Raw genomic sequence first — 19,390 nt, forward strand, 5'->3', positions numbered from 1 at the left:
TGTCCTTGGCGCCTTTTCTCCTAGAGAAGTCAAGGAGACTCATTTTCCAAGGATGGGGAGAGCAAGGAAAGAACAGAGGGTCTAGGCTGGTTTCCTTAAATGCAGGGAAATAAGAGAAAGCAGTACCCAGCAGGCACAGGCAGAGATCTACATAGTGAGTTCCAAGCCAGCCAGGACTACACAGCAGAAACCTGGGAGAGGGAGAAGGAAGAGGGGAGGGATGGGGAGACTATCACAGGTTAGATCTCAAACACCCACAAGTAGCTTGTGTCCTGAGAGGGAGAGACTTGGGGTGGGGGTGGGTCATGAGAACTGACTCCAGTAGACAGACCTTTTACTGATGGCTCATGTGTTTGGGGGCAGTCTATAATGACAGTCTGTCCTCCTGCTTTCTGACTGTCAGCCGCAAGAAACTTTGTTCAGCTCCATTCTCCTGCCCTGCCTTGCATGCTGATCACAGCTCCCAAGGCAACCGGATGCAGACAACCCTGGGCTGAGGCCTCAGAAACCAGGAGCCGAAATATGCTTTTCCTCAGTCAAGCGGACTTTCTCAGGTCTTCTGTGACAATGACAGAGAGCTGACTGACATGGTTTCCAAAGCCAGCCTTGTATGGAAGGAACAGCATGGTTTTGGGTTTGTTTCCTGTCTTGTGGAGCAGTGGGCTGTGTACAGACAGCCTGGTCCCTAGTCGAGCAAAGGTCTGGAACCCCAGTGACACTCTGGGTGGTGACTTCCACCTGCATGGGACAGCAGGTGTTCGGCCATGCCTCCTGGGTCCCTGGCTCCTGTCACATAGCTACGGCCTCCTACAGTCCTCGAAGAGAGGTTTGTGGCCATCAGTCACTAGGAGTACCACCGAGCCCTTCCACATGCAAATAAGGTTTCCCCAAAGTTCTCAGACCAAACCAATGAGAAGTACCTGTTGTCAGACCCTTACCCACCCCCAAACTGTATATAAGAATCCTATCCGGAAGGATCAAAGATGTTCGAGAACTACTCTGTCATCTGAGCCTTCTGTCCAAAGAGCTGTAACACTTGGGAAGAGATCTGCTCTCCCAATACGCCACCTGAAGCACCGCCGCACTCCGCACTGGCTAGTCGGCCATTAGTCAGTCCAGCTAGACCCGACTCAGTGCGGAGTAACCTAGTAACCTGGAAGGCACAGCAGAGACAGAGGTGGAGCCAACTGCAGCCAACAGAAGCTGCAGAAGCAACCTCCCCTCCCTGCCCGCACTCGCTTCCCTTTGCCGGAACTCCCGCACCAGGCCTGGCCAGAGATCTCCATGGAAAGCCTCCGGTACAAAGGCCCACAGTGTCTCAAGTGTTTTTTGTAGTCACAGGTCAGGCCTGACGAGATCGGAGCAGAGAGAATACTCTACAAGATGAACCTAGATGGGGGAAGGCCAGGCAGAACACAAGGGGTGACCCACCCTTGAGAGAATGGCACCTGAGGACGGGTGAAGGAGAAAGGGTGGGGCGAGGTCATTGCTGGGCCTACTACAGGGCAGAAAGGCAGCATGAAAACCCAGCAATGTGCCCAGGATATCTGAGAGCATTCGACTCTGCCAATCTGTCCTGTACTATCGGCTCTTGTAGACGCCAAGGGAGAGTCTAGGGCGGTGTGTCTCAGAACCCCTGTTGGTTCTGGCAACTGTAAGACCTTGAGTGTCCCCAGGGTGGAGACCATAGCACCGGACAAGATCAGGACAAGGAAGCCACAGGGAGGTGATAGCTGGGCCACCATCAGCAACAGGGGATGTGGGCACACGCCACAGGCCAGGAGAGGCCCAGGCCAGCACAGCAGTGCCTGCCAAGTCAGAGAGGCCAGAGCTCAAAGGCCAGTGAGTCAGACACCCAAGGTCAGAGAGGTAGCCATAGGCCCCATGTAGACAAGCAGCCACCCCTGCCCATAACACAAGGTCTCCAAAGGGAAAGACAGGGGTGGGGGAGAGAGGGTGGGAGTGGGAGAGAGGGGGGCAGCTGGAAGACAGACCTGTACCAACAGAGTCACCATTCAATGGTAATGGTTACCATTCCCAGGTTAGCCCACAAGGGGACTCAGAGCAAGTTGGGGTGAGAATGAGCGACTGCTTTGCTTCTGTTTGGTAGGCGGGAGGACACCCGCATTTTGTAAACATCCCGGGTGATGTAAATGTGCAAGCAAGGTTAAGATAATTAGACGGTGGAGGAAACTTGAGAAACAGAGCCCGCGTGACTCATCTGGGGAGGCTGTGAAAACGCAGACAACAGCCAGCCTGGGGCGAGGCAGGGACCTGCTGCTGATGTCAGCTGAGGACCACATTTTGGTTAGGAGAGGGTGGAACCATAGGCTCTGATATCATAGTGCCCAGATATCGTGGGTTGGATGGGCGAAGGCAGCGAGAGTTCCAGGTATCCAGCATCAACATCCGAGAGGCCTGGGTTTCTTTGAGAAGTACTGGGACTCATGTTGACCTGGAACTTGGAGGTGGGCTGAATTCCACCTTAGGTCCTGCTGACTGGAACAGCCTGTTTGGCTTGGACAACAGAAGACCATAGATTCAATATATTGATGTGAGGGTTAGCAAAATAGCAATTCATTGATTATTACATCAGCTCTCAATGATTGACGAATGCTGGGCTCAAGTTTAAGTTGTTGTTGTTGTTTGCATGCATTTCTTCACTTAAAAGATTATAGTGACCTATGAAGTAAGTAGAAAATGGGTCCCATTTTACACATGGAGAAACAGAGGAGTTAAGAGGATAATAAATGTTAAAATGTCCAACTAGTAACTTGCTTAGTTTGCTTTTGAACTCAGGTTGTTGGCTCAAGGAACATAATACCATGTGGTCACCAGAGATGGAAGCCCAATTCAAAATCTCCTAGACAGAAAAAGGAGGTTGATGGGAGAGTAAATTTAGGGTTAGTCTGATGTCCAGACCTGCTTCATTCCTGGCTCAGCTTTCAGCGCCACTGTCTCCTCAGCCACCTCTATAGGGATGATGACAATCCTTGAGGCTCCAGGCTCAGATCTTCTTCTTTCAGCAAAGCCAATGGAGAAAGCCAACTCTTTAGCTTCATGGGTCACAGGCCACTGCACTAGCCAATCATAGATAATCACAACCACAGATACCCACTAGACAGGGTCCTGGAAGACACAGATTGCCCACAGGAGCAGGGGGTTAAAAAGACCCAATGAAATTCTATTTTGGAAGGTTCTGATTGGTTCTACCCACTGTCTACTAGTATCTCAAAGTCCTTTCCCTTTCCGATGCTCAGTTTCCCATGGGCCACTTAAGCCACGGCCTCAGTATCACAGACCATGTTTCTGGCTGCCATGACACTTGCCTGTAGCTTCTGGATGGGACTTCCTCCTTCAGCTTTCTGTCCTGATCTTCCTGCCTCCACCCCACAAGCACTAGCCTTACAGGTGCGCTCTATCGTGCCCGGCTTAAGAGGTGATCTGTCCAGAGTGTCAGAGTCAGTCAGTCAGTCAGTCAGTCAGTCAGTCAGTCTCTCTCTCTCTCTCTCTCTCTCTCTGTGTGTGTGTGTGTGTGTGTGTGTGTGTGTGTGTGTGTGTTTTATTTCTTCACTTCCTAATAGTCTTTCAAAGTGCAATGCTTTGATTTTGGTGAAGCCCAATGTGTCCACTTATTTTATTATTTTTAAAGATTTCTTTGATTATTTTATGCCCATGAGTATCTTGTATATATGTGTGTGTATGTGTACCATCTCCATGCCTGCTCTCTGTGGAGGCCCGAAGAGGGTATCTTCCTGGTATTGGAGTTTCAGACTTTTGTGTGAGCCATCACGTGGGTGCTGGGAACTAAACCTAGATTCTTATAAAGGGCAATGACTGCTGAGCCGACTCTCCCATCCCTGTGGCACTTATTTTAATCTTATAGATAATGATTTTTTTTTTGGTGTTGGATTGAGGACATCTTTAATAAGCCAGAAATCACAATGTGTTTCTTGTAGAATGTTTGCTTTTTCATGTTTTATCTGTGGATACATGGTGCACTGACAGCCTTTGCATGCAGGGCATAAGGGCCAGTTTCCTTGGGGAGAGGGCGTATTCCGTCTCCATCAGGAGTGCTCTCAGTTGCTTTCAGTTAGAGGAACCTCATACTTTCTTTGTTAACCATGTAATTTTGAGCAGACAGGGTCCACAATCATCATCTGGATACTGGAGGCTTTTCTTTGAGCAGCCCAATACCCTTAGTCGATCTGGATTTCAAATTCCAAGGGTCCCTGTTAGGGATGGCTGGACTTCCCGTCTATACTCTGAGCCTCTGCCATACCAAATGGGTCTGCCCAGTGTCCATGCAGGTCTAGGTTATCCTGTGGCTTGTCTGGATATTGGGGGTGTCAGCTCAGCTCTCTGAGCCCTGCCCTGATTCCGAGACACACCAAGCAATGCGTCTGGAAATGAGGCATTTGGGACCCCAAGTCCCACAGGTTCCCCTCAAGGGCAAAGAACACAAACAGGACTCCTTCCTTGTCTGTCTTGATCAGTATGCTGGAAGTGGGATGCCACTCAAACATCTCTGTGCCACATACAGGAGGTGGAGTCGCTAGGTCAAACACTAACTTCCCAGCCATACCCTGGCACTGATAAGGTCTCCCTAACCCTGGCCCATTTCATGGTCTCCTCCCTTGGGAGTCATCAAAGTCTGACTCAGCACATATCCTCTCCTCTCATCCAGGCCCATAGGGCATGGGCTGGGGGTGAAGGATGGCGAGGAGGGAGGGGAGGACGGGAAGGGTGTGATTCCATTTCTCTTGTGTCTGAGATGCTCTGTAGAACTCCAACTGCAGACATTAAGAAATAACAAGCGCGTCTTCTTCAGAAGTGTCAGCAGGCGAAGGCACCTGAGACCAATCCAGCTAACCTTTCTACCTATCTCCCTTCCAATATGGTGGAAGGAGAGAGCCAGCCCCTGCATGCTGACCTCTGACCATACAGGCTGTGGCATGCATACACCCATATGCCTATGCTAAATAAATACTTTAAACAACAACAACAACAACAACAACAGGGTAACAAGTCACATTTACTATGTGCCTTCCTGCTACAAAGTCCAGCTCATGTTCACCGTGTTCCTGATAACAGCCCTGTGCATCTGGGGCTTCAATCCATCTCTTTGGTACCTGGATTACAGCAGCCGGGAACTAGCTCTCAGATGTCATGCTACCCCACCCCCAAAACCTCCCACCCTTCCAATGTCACTTGGAGATGGGAGAACCATTTCTGGAGATGGCCAAAGGACCCAGCCTGCTCCCCCCCCAGACCCTGCCCCCCCAAAAAGAAGAGATGCAGGTTACCCCAGTACTCAGGCTGAACAGGCTACCAGCAGGAAATTAACTCAAGGGGAGAGACACACATCTCTGAACAGAACATAGAGGAGGGCTGGCCTCTGTGGTCTTCATTAAGTCACAAAGGGAAGGACCAACTGTGCAGAGCATGCAGGCTTCCCGCTCCCACCACCCCGGACTCCTGAAACATCTTTATCCACTTACTCAGGGATACAGGAAATTCTCTCCCAAGCCACTTTTATTGAAGGCATTAGAAGCCGTCTCACAATCAGGAACAGATGAGAACCATTCACAGCGCAGTTTCTGAAGGATGTTCGAGCAGGCTCGTTTCATCCGAAGAGCCCAGCCTTGGGCATCCCCATGGATCAGACAAAGTTCAGGAAAGTTCTAGAAACCGGAGTCACCAGCATAACATAGGGTGTGGCACATGGAGAAAGACCCTGGGAAGTGATGGGTCTTGCAGAGCTCCAAATCCCACCCACAAAGCGGCCATCTTTGCCTCTCCTTTCACAGATTCCTTCCTGGCTAGAGATTCCATTGTGAAGCCCAGAAAGACTAAATCAAATCGCATCTGGTCAAGCTGGGGACACAGTGCCAAGGTGCTGATGGGGGAAAAGTGACAGCGAGCTAGTGACAGGAGGCTCACTGTGCTGAAGACGCAGCTCAGCAGAGACGCGAGTCCATTCCCCACACATGCGCACATCCCAGGTTTCCATTCCCGCCCCCGTCCCCCCCCACATGCGCGCGCATCCCAGGTAGCTTGGCGCTGGCAGTACTGGCGGGAGGTCTTTCCTGAGGCTCTACCTCTACCTTCAAAGTGAGCAGAAGTCAGAGCAAGCTGAGAGACTACAACACACTAGCTACCGTGCACACCCAGAGTCTATAGTCTGTTTTCTGGCAGTTCAACAGCCTTTATTGAGCTCCTAAGGCATACCTTGCAGGACAGCAGGAAGTACAGGTAGAGGCAAGACTGCCTGCCTGCTGGCGGCAAGCTTTTCCAACAGCTGTCCACATCATTGATCTCTCACTGAAGAAAGGAAAGCAGCAGCAATTGTGGATTTTAGGAATCTGCAAGTGGTCAGAGCTTTCCCTCTGTGTGGTTCTGAAGATTCTATCACTCTCCTACCAGTTCACCCACCATGCCTTCCGCACCCCTTGGCCCAAAACACCTGCTGGAGGCTTGGCTGTGGCCATGGTCCCACCCACCATCCGGTAGGTATTTGTTGAGCACTGACCAGAGTCAGTCATGACTGGGTGGGCATGTGCTGTGGGCAGAGCAGCAAGCTTGGGGTGCTCGGCTCTGCAGGGGGGCCCAGTTAGCCCAGATCCGTGAGGCCCATAAGGCCATGCTCAAGTCTCCTGCTGCTAGTAGGTGACTTGGGGCCTCTGGGCATCCCTGCCTGTATACCTCATAAACTCTAAAACTGGTTGATAGGTGTCTCCTCTAATGGACCATTTGTTTTGGAATCAATCACCCTTCTCAGGATGAGGTGACATATTACTTTTAAAGTATTAAATTTATTTTGTGTGTAAAAGCGTTTTGCTCACATGTGCTGGCATCACGTGTGTGCCTGGTACCCGGGGAGGTCCGAAGTGGTGGTCCGATCTAGAGGTGCTTGTGAGTCACTTGTCAGTGCCGGGAACTGAACCCTGGTCCTTTGCAAGAGCAACAAATGCTCTCAACTGCTGAGCCATCTCTCCAGGCCCTGTCTTGCTGTGACAAAATGCCTGGCAAAAGCAATTTAAAGAAGGAAGGTTTGTTTGGGCTACAGGTTTAAGGATGCAGTCCACCACAGTGGGGGAGGCATGGCAGAAGGAGTGTGAGACGGCCGGTCACATCACATCTGTAGTCAGGAGGCAGAGAGACATGAATGCTGGAGCACAGCTTGCTTGCTTTCTTCTTTTACGCAATCCAGGACTTCAGCCTATCGGATGATGCCGCCCATGGTTTAAGTGGGTCTTCCTGTGTCAGTTGACCCAGTCTAGAAACTCCATCACCGATACGCCCAGAGTCTGCTTTTCTAGGTGATTCTCAATACTGTGAAGCTGACTGGCGATATTAACCACCTTGGCATCTGAGGATGGGCACCCTGCTGCCTAGAAAACGCCTCTGCTCACTTGTGCCCTGACTCAGCCCTTCACTCACTCCGTTTCTCCCTGGGGGTAACTTATAGTAGCTTCGCCACTTTCCCCGTGCCTTTCCAAAAGACTAACCCCGCCTGCCTTTGCCAGGTCTCTCTCGTTACGGGTGACAGAAACACAGCACAAGTTGGTTCAAGCAGAGAAAAGAACTGTGGGCCCTCTAATCTAAAAATGTCTGAAGTTGCCTCTTTTTTTCTTCTATTCAGTCGTGACCGCTGCGCCTCTGAGTGACCCTCAACTCGTCGTTCTTCCAGGCTCAGGTCCTACCAGCTTAGCACCATGGCTCCTAAAAAGATTACCTCATTCCTAAGGAAGCAGTAAAATACCCCAAAGAGGCTTCTCCGTAGTCTAGTCTGGGTCACACGCTCGCCCCTGATCCAGTCACTGAAGTGAGAGGAGTTGTTACCATTAGGTAGCTGGGGGTCCTTTGGTTGACCTAGATCAGCAGCAGTTCTTGGGACCTCTTTGCAGGTTCCATATCAGATACCTTGCATACCAGATGTTTACATTCTGATTCATAACAGTAGCAAAATTATAGTTATGAAGTAGCAACAAGATAACTTTATGGTTGGGGGTCACCACATGATAAGGAACTGTATTAATGGATCGTGGCATGAGGAAGGCCGAGAAGCACTGCCCCTGGTGGAAATCCTGGGTAGCATGAAGTTCTCTGAGTACTGTATCTTGGTAGCTTTTATCCTCTTCTGTTCTTGACTGTGGTGAATGGCGGCAGCAGACATACAACTGAGGCAGTAACAAACGGAGCTTTCTATTGCTCCAGCTTTCCTGCAGAGCTCGGGGCAGCGGAACCTCCTAACTGTTCGAGTACCTGTATGAGCTTAGGACTCTGCAGGCCTTGACAGTGGCCTGTGATACATTCCTGGGCCTGGCATGTGGGGTGTCTGAGACTCTTGGTCCTGAGTACTTAACAAGTAGCCACCTTGACGGTTTCCTTGCAGCTCAACTGGCTGGTGGCTCATTTGTCACTGCCACTGCCTTTCTGTGTATTCTGCTACTTGTCTCTTCATTATATGCTGCTAATAGTAGACAAAAGTCCTTGAAGAGAAGCCCTTATTGTGCTTAATGTTTCAACATCAGCCCAGGAAACACAGGAGGTGTCTCTCAGACAAAAGCCTTATATAGCCCTAGAAGGTGTGTTTGGAACAATTATAACATACTTTCTATGCAAATGAAGGTTTCTGCTTTCACCAATCACAACACACCTTCTATGCAAATAAAGGATTCTGCTTGCATCAATCACAACACACCTTCTATGCAAATGAAGGTTTGTGTTTGCATCAATCACAACACAGCTTATATACTAAAAGCCTGTGTTGATACCAGTCCCAGCAGTTTCATTTAGGCCTCACTGGGGCATGCATCCTCTCTAGCATGGGTAGACATGATCGTAGGGTCATCTTTGTGGTCTGTGATAGCACAAAGTCTAGTATAAACTATGGACAGTTCTGTCTGACACTGGGGCTTTCAGGAGCTGGAGCAAGCATCTGTGAGTGTGTGTGTGGTCTTCTCAAGCCTGCGGAGTGTTCCAGACAGCCGGTGCTACTTAGGGGAGGGGGAGATTATTCTGGCTCTCAGTGTGAGGATGCAGTCCATCACAGTGGGGAAACCACTGTGGCAGGAGCTGGAGTCGGCAGGCTATAAGGTACCCACCATCAGGAAGCCGAGAGATGAAGGCCCGTGCTCAGCTTACTTCTCCCAGTTATTCGGTCCAGGATGCATTCATGCATTCATTCATTCATTCATTCATTCACTCATTCATTCATTCATTCATTATTTATATTTATTTCAGCCCACATGCTGCTGCTGCACACATTCAAAGTGGGTCTTCCCATCTCAGTTAACCCAACCTAAAAACTGCATTGGAGTGGGGGTTGGGGGAAGGTAGTGAATATGTGTGACCAAAATGCATTTGGATGCATGGATGAAGTTGTCAAAGAATAAATAAAAAACATACAAAAGTTAAAATCGTATGCTAGTAAACGAATACATTTAGAATAAAAAACATCAAGAAACGTTTTCTTTATTTTGGCTGTTCTAAATGACTCTGGGTGGAACGTTCTTATAAATTTTAAGACTGTCGATTATTTCTCAGAAAATGCTTCCTTCAGTGGGCTTTAAACCTGTCATGTCTGCAGTCACACAGCACTTTCTTTCCCAGCCCAGTCTACCCTGCTCGCCCCACCTTCGGCAGCATCACCTCCACCCAGGCCCTGGGGAGCAAGACAGAGATGCTGTGGTGGTCTCATCCCCAAAAGCAGGGCTGAGAGATGACCTTCTGTGGTACTTACAGGGAGAGTTAGCAAGAGGGAGGCAGGGCAGTCATGGCGGGCTAAGAGAGGAAGGCAATGGCCTCAGAAGGGACTGACTCACTGAGGCAGAGTAGAGTACTGTGCCCTCTGCAGTCATGGCTAAAGTTGTGTGGGCTCCAGGTGAGGCAGGACCTGTTGGCACACAGAAGTTGTCCAGGGAAGGGGAGGTCACACTTACAGCAGCTAAGGTGGGCCCTGGTAACGGACTTGCGGGAAGCCCACCCAGCTGCTATCCATCCCTCCCTGCATCCCACCTCACAGCTGTCCATTAGCAAAGGCGGCCATCTCTTCCTTCCATTGTGACCTGCCATCACCAGTTGCTATGGTGACCTTTACCTTGGACACACCACCACCGGCCCGTGCCTATGCCAACCTCACAACTGTTTTCCTAATCTCAGTCGGTTCCACTTCTGCCTCCAGCAGCCTCTGCATCGTTCGCAACAGAGATCTGACACGTTAGCTCTCACAGTCCCACTTCTGATGCCCTCCAGCATCTATAATAAAACCCGAAGCTGACCTTAGCATACAGCGCCCAGAGCCCTACTCCTCCACATCCCTACCTGCTCCTCACATCAGCCTCTTCCTACCACCAGCACCAACGTCTCCGATCTTCCTCTCATGACAGCCCGGACCCCAGGGCTCATGCCTTAAACATCCCCTCTAGGGTTACGCTATGCTCTGATCCTGACTGGTTCCTGCTTATCTTTGGGTGCCTTCAGAAGTCCTCTCCGCTCACCATTATAGACCGCCTGTTGATTTCCTTGCAGGGAGTGAGAGCGAAACAGGCACCTCTCTTTTCTCTCCCATCATATATAGCCAAGCCCGGCACACGGGCTTCAGATACAGATGTGTGGGGTGGGCTCTGACAGTGCCCATCCTGTTTTGTTCTGTCTCCTGTCTGCCTCTATCCAGAGGATGGAGCATCCTCTTCCCAGCATCCCCCGGGCTCCAGCCATCTGTGGCATGGATTTTCTCTCTGGGTTCAGGAGGCCAGGATACTTGTCCTTCTCCTTGCAGAGAATCTCATCAGGGAAAGACAAGTCAACAACCTGGCTCTCCCTAAGTGGCTGGGTGGAGACTCGCTCTCTCCTGCAGGGCTGGCCATGCAGCCCTCCCCTCAAATCCCCTAAGGCTTTTTAGCCTTAAAGGTACAAAATCTGAGCCTAGGTCCACATCAGGTATGTATGGCTGGCCTAAGTGTCTGTTAGGGAAAATGATCTCTAATCCCAGCAGAGACTTGGGGAGCCTTCCCACAAATCCCATCTCCTCTTAGAACACCCCACAGTGCAGCTTGTCATGTGTAATTCTCCACTGTGGGGGAGCTCCCTGAATGCATCGATCCTTCAGCTGCTAAGGACTTAGAGGCACAGCCTTAATAGCTGGCAAGCAAGAAGAGCCCATGTCGTGGCTCACCTGGCCGCAAACACGAGGGAAGCAGGGGCTCAATTGCCAAGGTTCCGCTCTCTGCTCTCCGTAATTTTCATAATCTTTGGCTTACGTCTCAGGCAAGCTTTTCTCCACGGAGTGGAAGGACATTCTGCCAAGCACATGTCTACCCTCCCTGCTGCTGAGCCAGGGATCTGTCCGCTTGGCAGGAACTGATGGGTTGTTTGGGTCAGCTGCCTACTTCTCAGACACACGTGGTACAGAGGGGAGGTGGAGGCATGGTAGGAGACATTGTACTGACAGCTCCACTGGAACCATGCGGGACAGTAAGAGGTGGCCCTTGCTCCTTTGGCTAAAGGTTTAACCACGCATCAAACTGCAAAGGAAGCCAATGGCCGTAAAAGCCACGCCCTGGAGGCTCTGTCTCTGTTTCCATACCTCACTCATTCTCGTCTGTGAAGTCAGTAGTGCTGTGTTGAATCGTGATCTGTCCCACACTGTCTCCCACACTGCCACCCACAGCCTACTGTTCTGCTCAGGAAACTCTCTGAGAATGGGCTAGAACCTTAATGTCATAGCTACTTCCCTCACTGTTTGGACAAGATACCCGAAGCCACTTAAGGGAGAAAGGGTCTATTCTGGCTCACAGTTTGAGGATGCGCTCCATCACTGAGGGGAAACCAGGGGTCGTCGTCATTGTCCTTGACTAGGAAGCAGATCATGATGAGTGCTGGCCCCTGGCTTGTGTTCTCCTTTCTAGTCAGCAGAAACCCTGTAAAAGTAACCTTTGTTCTCTTCCTCCAATTGTCTCTGAAGCATACCGCCTGTGTCTGCTCTCCTAGGCCTAGTCCTGGAAGCGTCTAACCTCCATACCATCTTACCTAGACCTAGAATGTTTTTAGCCTCTGAGACTCACTGCTGAATAAGCTCACCTGTTCTTGTTCTTTCTGAGCTCCGGCTGGCTGGTTCAACTCAGCTGTTCTGGCTCAAAACTCTTCTCCAAGATGACTGATTCAATCTAGCTTCTCTCTCTGGGCCTCTCCTGAGTTGTTCTGCTTGGTCTCATACTAACTTTGGCAATATGTTCTAATCTGGCTCCTTCTCACTCTCTGACTCATTTTGTCTTCACCTGTGTCTAACTTGTTCTCTCTCTGCACAACTGTTCCAGTAAAAACTGAGTCCTGCACCAACTGCCCCTCAAATAGCTTCCCTTTCCTCTCTTTTCTTATGAGAATTGGGTGTATCCTATTCTGTCGAATCTTTCTCTGATTTGTCACTTTGTCTGCCTCTCAACTAGACATCACTTTTAAACACCGCTGCTTCCCTCTACAAACTAACTTTTACTTCATTATTTGGGACTAAAGGTGTGTACTAAGGGTGTGTCTGTATTCCAGCTAGAGGGATTAAAGGGGTGTGCTAAGGGCTGAGCCACACCACAACTAGAAACAGATTTTTTTTCAATAAATAACACAACCTTGGGGTTCACAGTGTGATCAAATATACTGCAACAAAACCCAGTCCAGGAAGTGGCATCCACATTCGAAGTGTCTTCCCACTTCAATGAACCCACCAGAGATAACCCCTCCCCAGACATGCCCAGTGGCTGGTCTCCTTGGTGATTCTAGATCTTGACAGCATGGACCATTACACAGTGAGCTCCAGATCTCTTCCTCTTTGTCCTGGAGAACTCAAGATGCCTCCTTCAGATCACCATGGGCTTCAACTGCTCTCCTTGCAAGTGAACTACTTAGGAATGTGATACATGAGTCCCATCACATGGCCTGAGAGATATGTCACGTTACGTCATGGGATGGATAAGCTAGATGGTTAGATAAACACAGATAAACTCTAGATTAAAAACAAAAAACAAAAAACCAAACCAAAACAAAACAAAACAAACAGCTTCTCCCATGAAGAACATCTCAGGGCCTTCACTAGATTTATGAAATCCTGAGCCTTTCCCAGAAGGAGAAAAGAGCGTCCTAACACTTCCCAAAACATTTTGCTCAAGAAGTTCTTTTGGCATCCATCAGTAGATCCCATGTTCTGTGGGATGTTCTCAGGGGGGTGGAGATGTGATGGGACCTGGGGACAAAGTTCTGGCTTAGCTTTCTGCTCTGCCATCTGGCTGTGCTGTGTCCTTTCCGTGTAAAAATGTTTTGGGTCTCAGTTTCCACTGCTGTACAATGGAACAGTGACCATTTCTGAATTTCTTGCTTTATTCTCTCCAGCTCTGTGAAGTCATTAGCAGAAGACCTTACTCCAGGAGGTGTCCTCAGATGATATGGCTCTCATTGCTAAACGGTCAAAGAAGACAGACAGCACCATGGTAGTGTTGGTCTGAAGTGTGGAGGTCCCCAGGAACACGACTCTGATCACCTTGGGAACGTGTTGGCCTGTTTGTGCCAGGATAGTGTTTCCTCTTCATTTTCTTCCTCCTCCTTTCCCTTCTTTCTCCCCATCTGCTCTTCTCCTCCTTGTCCTCCTCCCCTTTCACCAGCACTACCCTTACCTCTTCATCTTCCTTCTTTTTTTGAGATAGGGTTTCATTCGGTAACCGAGGCTGACCTCAAGTTCCAAGCAATCCTCCTGCCTCAGTTTCCAAGGTGTTAGAGTGACAGGTATGTCCCATCACACCCAGCTTTTGTGCCGAGCACTTTAGGATTGATGCCTTGGGGTGAGCTGTAGCTCAGTTGGTAGGGTTCCTTCCCAGCATACACACAGCCCTGGACTCTATCCTCAGCATCACATGAACTGGGTAACCCTAAGAGCTTTGGAGGTGGAGGCAGGAAGGTCAGGAGTTCAAGGTCATCCTCGACTATAGAGTGAGATTGAAACCAGCCTAGGCTACATGAGACACTGTCTTCTAAAAGACTGGTTTCTCCATCTCTGTCACTGGAAGCATTAGGATTGGAAACGGACAAAGGGTTCTGGCTAACAGGCTGGGGATGCGCACAGGTGAAGAGCCGATGCCATGGGAGCCACGCCCTGGAACCTCAGGAAACGTTCACCACTCTGTCCAGTGTCTATTGCTGTCTAATTGCTCTGTGGTCTTCAGATGTCAAGTTCAGCTTTAACATGTTATACTACCACAATTTTATATGCCACCCGAGCTTTATAGACCCCAGTCTAAAACTGCAGAGGACACAAAGAAGAATTATTCTTAAAGAGTTGCTGGATTTGGGGACATTGAAGCTTTGCACTGTACCAGCTGTAGATAGCAGTGTGTGTGTGTGTGTGTGTGTGTGTGTGTGTGTGTGTGTGTGTGTGTGTAGGGGAACAAGAGTTGGGAACCTAAATCCAAACCTGCCCCTTTGGTGTCCATCTCTCCCCAGCCACAGCTTCAGGCAGAGCTTCAAGAAGGCCACCCAGAAGCTGTCAGACCTCTCCTCTGCTGACACAAGGGGTCCAGGACATGCAGGTTCCCATGATCAGCCCCATAGCGGTCTCTAAAGCTGGCGCTTAAACCATTAACACCCATCATCAACAATGAGCTAAGGGACGTTTATCACCAAGAGAGTTTCTGATCGATAAGTGCTTTTGAGCCATTTCTTTTTCTTATAGGCAATGACTCCACAAATGTTTACTTAGCACTTACTATGCGCTGGGCCCCCGAAGTCAGTGATGATGAATAAAGCCCACATTCTCTGATGTCTGGCACTCACCCCACCCCCACCCCCGTTGGAAGCATAGAGTCACTGGAGAAACTGACTTAACCAGGTTGTCTTTATAAACCAAACTCCCTGGAACACAAAGTTGTAAGAAACTCAGATCAGAAACAGCAAGTACAGGGCAGTGGGTGTGGGTGAAAGAGGGTGTGGGTGAAAACCTGCGTTCCACCAGAGTTCCGGTGCTCTGGGCGGGCAGACACAGAAGGACTGCTGCATGCTTTCCACGCGGCCCCGGGTGGGTGTCTGGCTGTGTGAAGCCACGGACCCCAGCTCGGCGGGTGGTGGACAAAGGGGCAGTCCTAGGTACCCGGTTCTCAGCCTTGGGCATCTCACACTGGACACCACAGAAGAGCTGAGAAGAGAATGGGGGCCTGGGGGGCGGCTCATTCAGCCCCAGGCTGAAGGGAGGAGAGGGCAGGGGGATGGGGGGTGCTGGATGGTTCTCACGCTGGTTAGAGTCCTTGGTCTGGTCAGTGGCTTGGGCGCAGGAAGGCCTTCCAGCTGGAGGTTAGATGCGGCTCGTTAGGGGAAAGCCTATCCCATCGTTCAAGCACTTCGGACCTAGATGAGCAGAGACAGTCTATGGTTTTAGAGCTTTATTGTAGAAAGGGAGAAAATAGAAAGAGGGAGAGAGGCGGGCCATGGCCACGTGGAGAGAGGGGGGAAGGGAGAGAGAAGGAGGGCTAGAGATGAGAGTTAAAAGGAAAAAGCTTAAAGAGAGTGAGGAGGGGCCAAGCAGCCCCTTTTATAGTGGGCTGGGCTATCGGGTAACTGTGGGGAGGAGCATACCTGGCTATAGTCAGGTAACTGTGGGGGTGGAGTCTAGCCAAAATGCCAAGAGCTTGGGACATTGTCTGTGTGACTGACTAATAGTCACACACCTCTCCTGAGGTGGCTTTTGGGCGGTAACTTCTACAGGAGCCAGGGGTCCAGGAGACATGATCGAACACCTTCCATCCCATGTAGGTGGAAATCATCACCCATTGGGTCCCCCGGAATTCAAGACCTATGCTCGACTGGAGACCAGGCTGTCTGTGCGCAGCCCACTGCCCTACAAAGGTTTTGAAAAAAAAATACACGCATAATCCCATCACCTGTGGAAGGTCGCCAGGCACAGCTTTCAAGTGTTTGATTTCGTTTTAAAACGAAGGTATTTTCAAACACACAATAAGAAAGAGCACTCATTTATCTTGCATTTCCACAAAAGGCGCCGTGAGTATTTTCCCATGTCATGAGCTAGTCTTCAAAAATGCTTTCTGGAAGAGACATGATTCAAAACAGCTGCGGGCTGTGTCATCCGGGGCATACGCAGGGATTGCAAATACCCGTCTCCTGCTCAGCTGGCAGGCAGGTGATTGCCAGACGTACCACGTGATAAACAATCCAACTAGAATGAACTCGTGGACAGTGGCTTTGTCTGTGTCAGGGGACATCTTGGGGTACATCACGGATGTATAACACCACTAGGCCAAAAAGAAAATGCTGTTTTAAAAATTATTATGGGCTGGCAAGATGGCTCAGTGGTTAAGAGCGCCGACTGCTCTTCCAAAGGTCCCGAGTTCAAATCCCAGCAACCACATGGTGGCTCACAACCATCTGTAATGAAATCTGATGCCCTCTTCTGGAGTATCTGAGGACAGCTACAGTGTACTTACATATAATAAATAAATAAATCTTTTTTAAAAATTAAAAAAAGAAAGCTATAAAAATTATTATTATATTTTGCTTACTTGTGCAAGTGTAGATAACCTGAGGGATACTTGTCTCAGGGATAAAATTTCAAAAGGCACCCAGACTTCAACAGTTAACTGGTTAACTGTTGTCTTGGGCAATGCTTTCTGGTTTGGGCACTGGTAGCACAAGCCCAGGACCTGTATGACAGCTACCATGGAACTACACTCTAAATGGGGTTGATTTTAGGAACTGGACCGCTCTGGAGTTGGAAGCATTTTCTGTCCTCAAAGAAGACCCAGAGTTGGTTCCCAGTACCCACATTGGGAGGCTCACAACAGCCTGGTTCCGGAAATGGCCTCTTTTGGCCTCTGTGATTTGTGACGAAGGACAGCACGGGAAGAGAGGCTCTCGGGAACACGCCCAGCATAGAGGAGTGCTGCCAAGTGTGCCAGTGATGGGGCAGGTGTGTTGGGATTTGATCGTTACACACAGTGTGCATATAAGGAGAATCATACCACACACCATAAATGAAGAGCCAATTAAAATTAAAATACTCGTGCTAAAACTTGGTATATTCAAAAACAAAAATACCTCAAACACCACACCAGGCAGTGGTGGCACATGTCTTTAATCCCAGCACTTGGGAGGCAGAGGCAGGTGGAACTCTTGAGTTCGAGGCCAGCCTGGTCTACAGAGTGAGTTCCAGGACAGCCAGGGCTGCACAGAGAAACCCTGTCTCGGAAAAAAAAAAAAAAAAAAAACACAACAACAACAACAAAAACCAAAAAACAAAAAAAACAAAAACAAAAACAAAAACAAAACAAAAACAAAAAAACAAAACAAAACAAAACAAAAAAAACAACCTCAAAAAGAAAAAAGAAACCTGTTCCTTGTAGATTCACTGTGGGGTAAAACAAGATACCTATTTAAAGCCCTTGGTGTGTGGTACCTGGGACCTGATAATTTAGAAGTGGACAGACTGTGGCTCCTTCTCCTGCTCGTCTTAAGAGATTTGGTCATTGTCACTAGAACAGAGGACAAAGATAAGCAAGACAAGTTTATTCCACTATAGCTTTGCATGACACAGGAGCCAAGACTGCAAACCCAAAGACCCAGGGTGGTCCAACCATTTTAAGGCTTAGGATGGGTGAAGCCACAGAGGCAGCGTCATGTTCACGGTGACAGACTTAGGGCACACAGCAGGCTTGTGTGTTCAGATGCGCCCAGATGTCTCAGTGGGGCCAGCTTTCCTTTCTTCCAGAGATGAAGCATTCCATTTTACAGCTATGTCAGACACTGGAATTGGCTCAGTTCCCTGAGCCAACAAGTATAATCCTCACCCTTGGGGAGGGAGCCTAGGATCCAAGGGCAGCAGACAGCAAACTCCTGCTGCAATGCCAATGGTGACTGACAAGATTGGGTTTTGTATGGTGACTAGGAGTTTGCAGGGTAGAGAGACAACAGAAGCTGAAACAGAGACTCGAAGCTGGAAGTGACAGCAGGTTGTGTAATGGCCCCAGAGGGGGTGAGTCTGGGCTCCAGCAGACCTGTCTCCACCTTCAGAAGAGACTCCATTGAGCCCCCCACAGCTGCCACGTGAGCTCAGCCCTCACTGTCAGCCGGCTGCCCAGTGGGCCAAGGTGCTGAGTGGCTAAGGGACTTGATCCCAGAAACTGAGGTGGGAACTTAGGGGTCATTAATGCAACAAAAGCCAAACTTCAGAGTTCCAGGAAAAAGAGGGGGAGAAGAGATGGCACTGCTGGTTTTTCATTCTTCTGAGAAAACAAAAACAAACAAAACCCTCTCTCACTGATTCATCCCTGGCAGGCTCTCCCTCCTGCAGCCTGTCCCTGACATTTGGAGAAGGTTAGGTCGCCTCTGAACCACAACCTGTCAACTCAGAACCAGTGTGGATGTGATCTTGTCACCTATTGGGTCCCTATCCTGACCCTCCAAATACCATGTCTCTCCACAAGGGCCCAGGAAGGGGAGAGAGTCCTACCTATTCACTTCCCCAGCAGCGGGGATACATGCACCACCAAGCGGGTGCTGGGCGACCCACTGCTGAATCCATGAAATCTTGTCTGTCAGGTCCTCCGCAGGGTGGCTCCCGTGGGAGGGCCTTCCCAACTTTTCTCCCAGTGTCTTCTCTGTTCTCTGGCTGTTCCCCTGATGGCACCCCCACCCCCACCCCAGCCTCTCAGTCTGCAAGTTACTGTGCTGTAAACACTTCAATGAAGGAGCCTTTAAAGAATCCTTTGAAGAAAGATTGCAACGTGACTAATCGCCCCTTAATTTATGGCTCTGGAAATCTGCATCTTCTTCACGTGGGCCTCCCTCGAGGCGGGAGTGGGGGGTAGACAAAGAAAGTCTCAGCTGTGGTTGAGTATCTTGCTTCGAAGCCGCAGATGCTTGCCTTTTTCTTCAGTCATTGCATGGTTTTAACGTCCGCAATGGAGATTAGACACAAGCAGAAGGGGCGGGGCGAGAAGAGGGCGTGGCACCGTTAGGAGCGTGAGGGCGGGGCGTCGTTAGGAACCTGAGCTAGCGAGGGCACTGGGGCCCGGGGCAGTGGCCTTCCCTCTGAGCGCCAATCTTTTTGTACCTGGACCCACCCTCTGCTGCCCTCCCTACTTGCTTCCTCCCCCCTCCCCGCCCCCCCCCCAGGCCGAGAGACAGGCGTGGGCGGATTTATGAGACTGGCCCCTGTGGAAAGGATTGGAGGATAAATCTCAGCTTATGTACGAGCGTGATCTACATTTATTGTACTTAATGTGAGCTTTAACGTGTCCAGCAGGGGCCCATAAATCCCTGCCTGGCCGCCCTGAGGCAAGACCTGGACCTGCCTGCCCTTTGCTGGGCAGGGATGGGAGGGTTGGAGGTGGGACTG

At 49.8% G+C, this 19,390-nt stretch overlaps 1 long non-coding RNA gene across 1 annotated transcript; it reads right to left on the reverse strand.

The window, feature by feature from the left end:
• Positions 1-17,544: 17,544 nt before the first annotated feature.
• Positions 17,545-18,994, reverse strand: Gm13001 (predicted gene 13001). Its single transcript, NR_166579.1, has 2 exons — positions 18,503-18,994; positions 17,545-18,275 (listed from the first exon to the last, which is right to left on the reverse strand). It is a non-coding gene; the product is annotated as a predicted gene 13001 (long non-coding RNA).
• Between the last annotated feature and the right edge of the window lie 396 nt (positions 18,995-19,390).

The sequence above is a fragment of the Mus musculus genome, chromosome 4, assembly GCF_000001635.26.
Source record: "Mus musculus strain C57BL/6J chromosome 4, GRCm38.p6 C57BL/6J".
Lineage (NCBI taxonomy): Eukaryota > Metazoa > Chordata > Mammalia > Rodentia > Muridae > Mus > Mus musculus.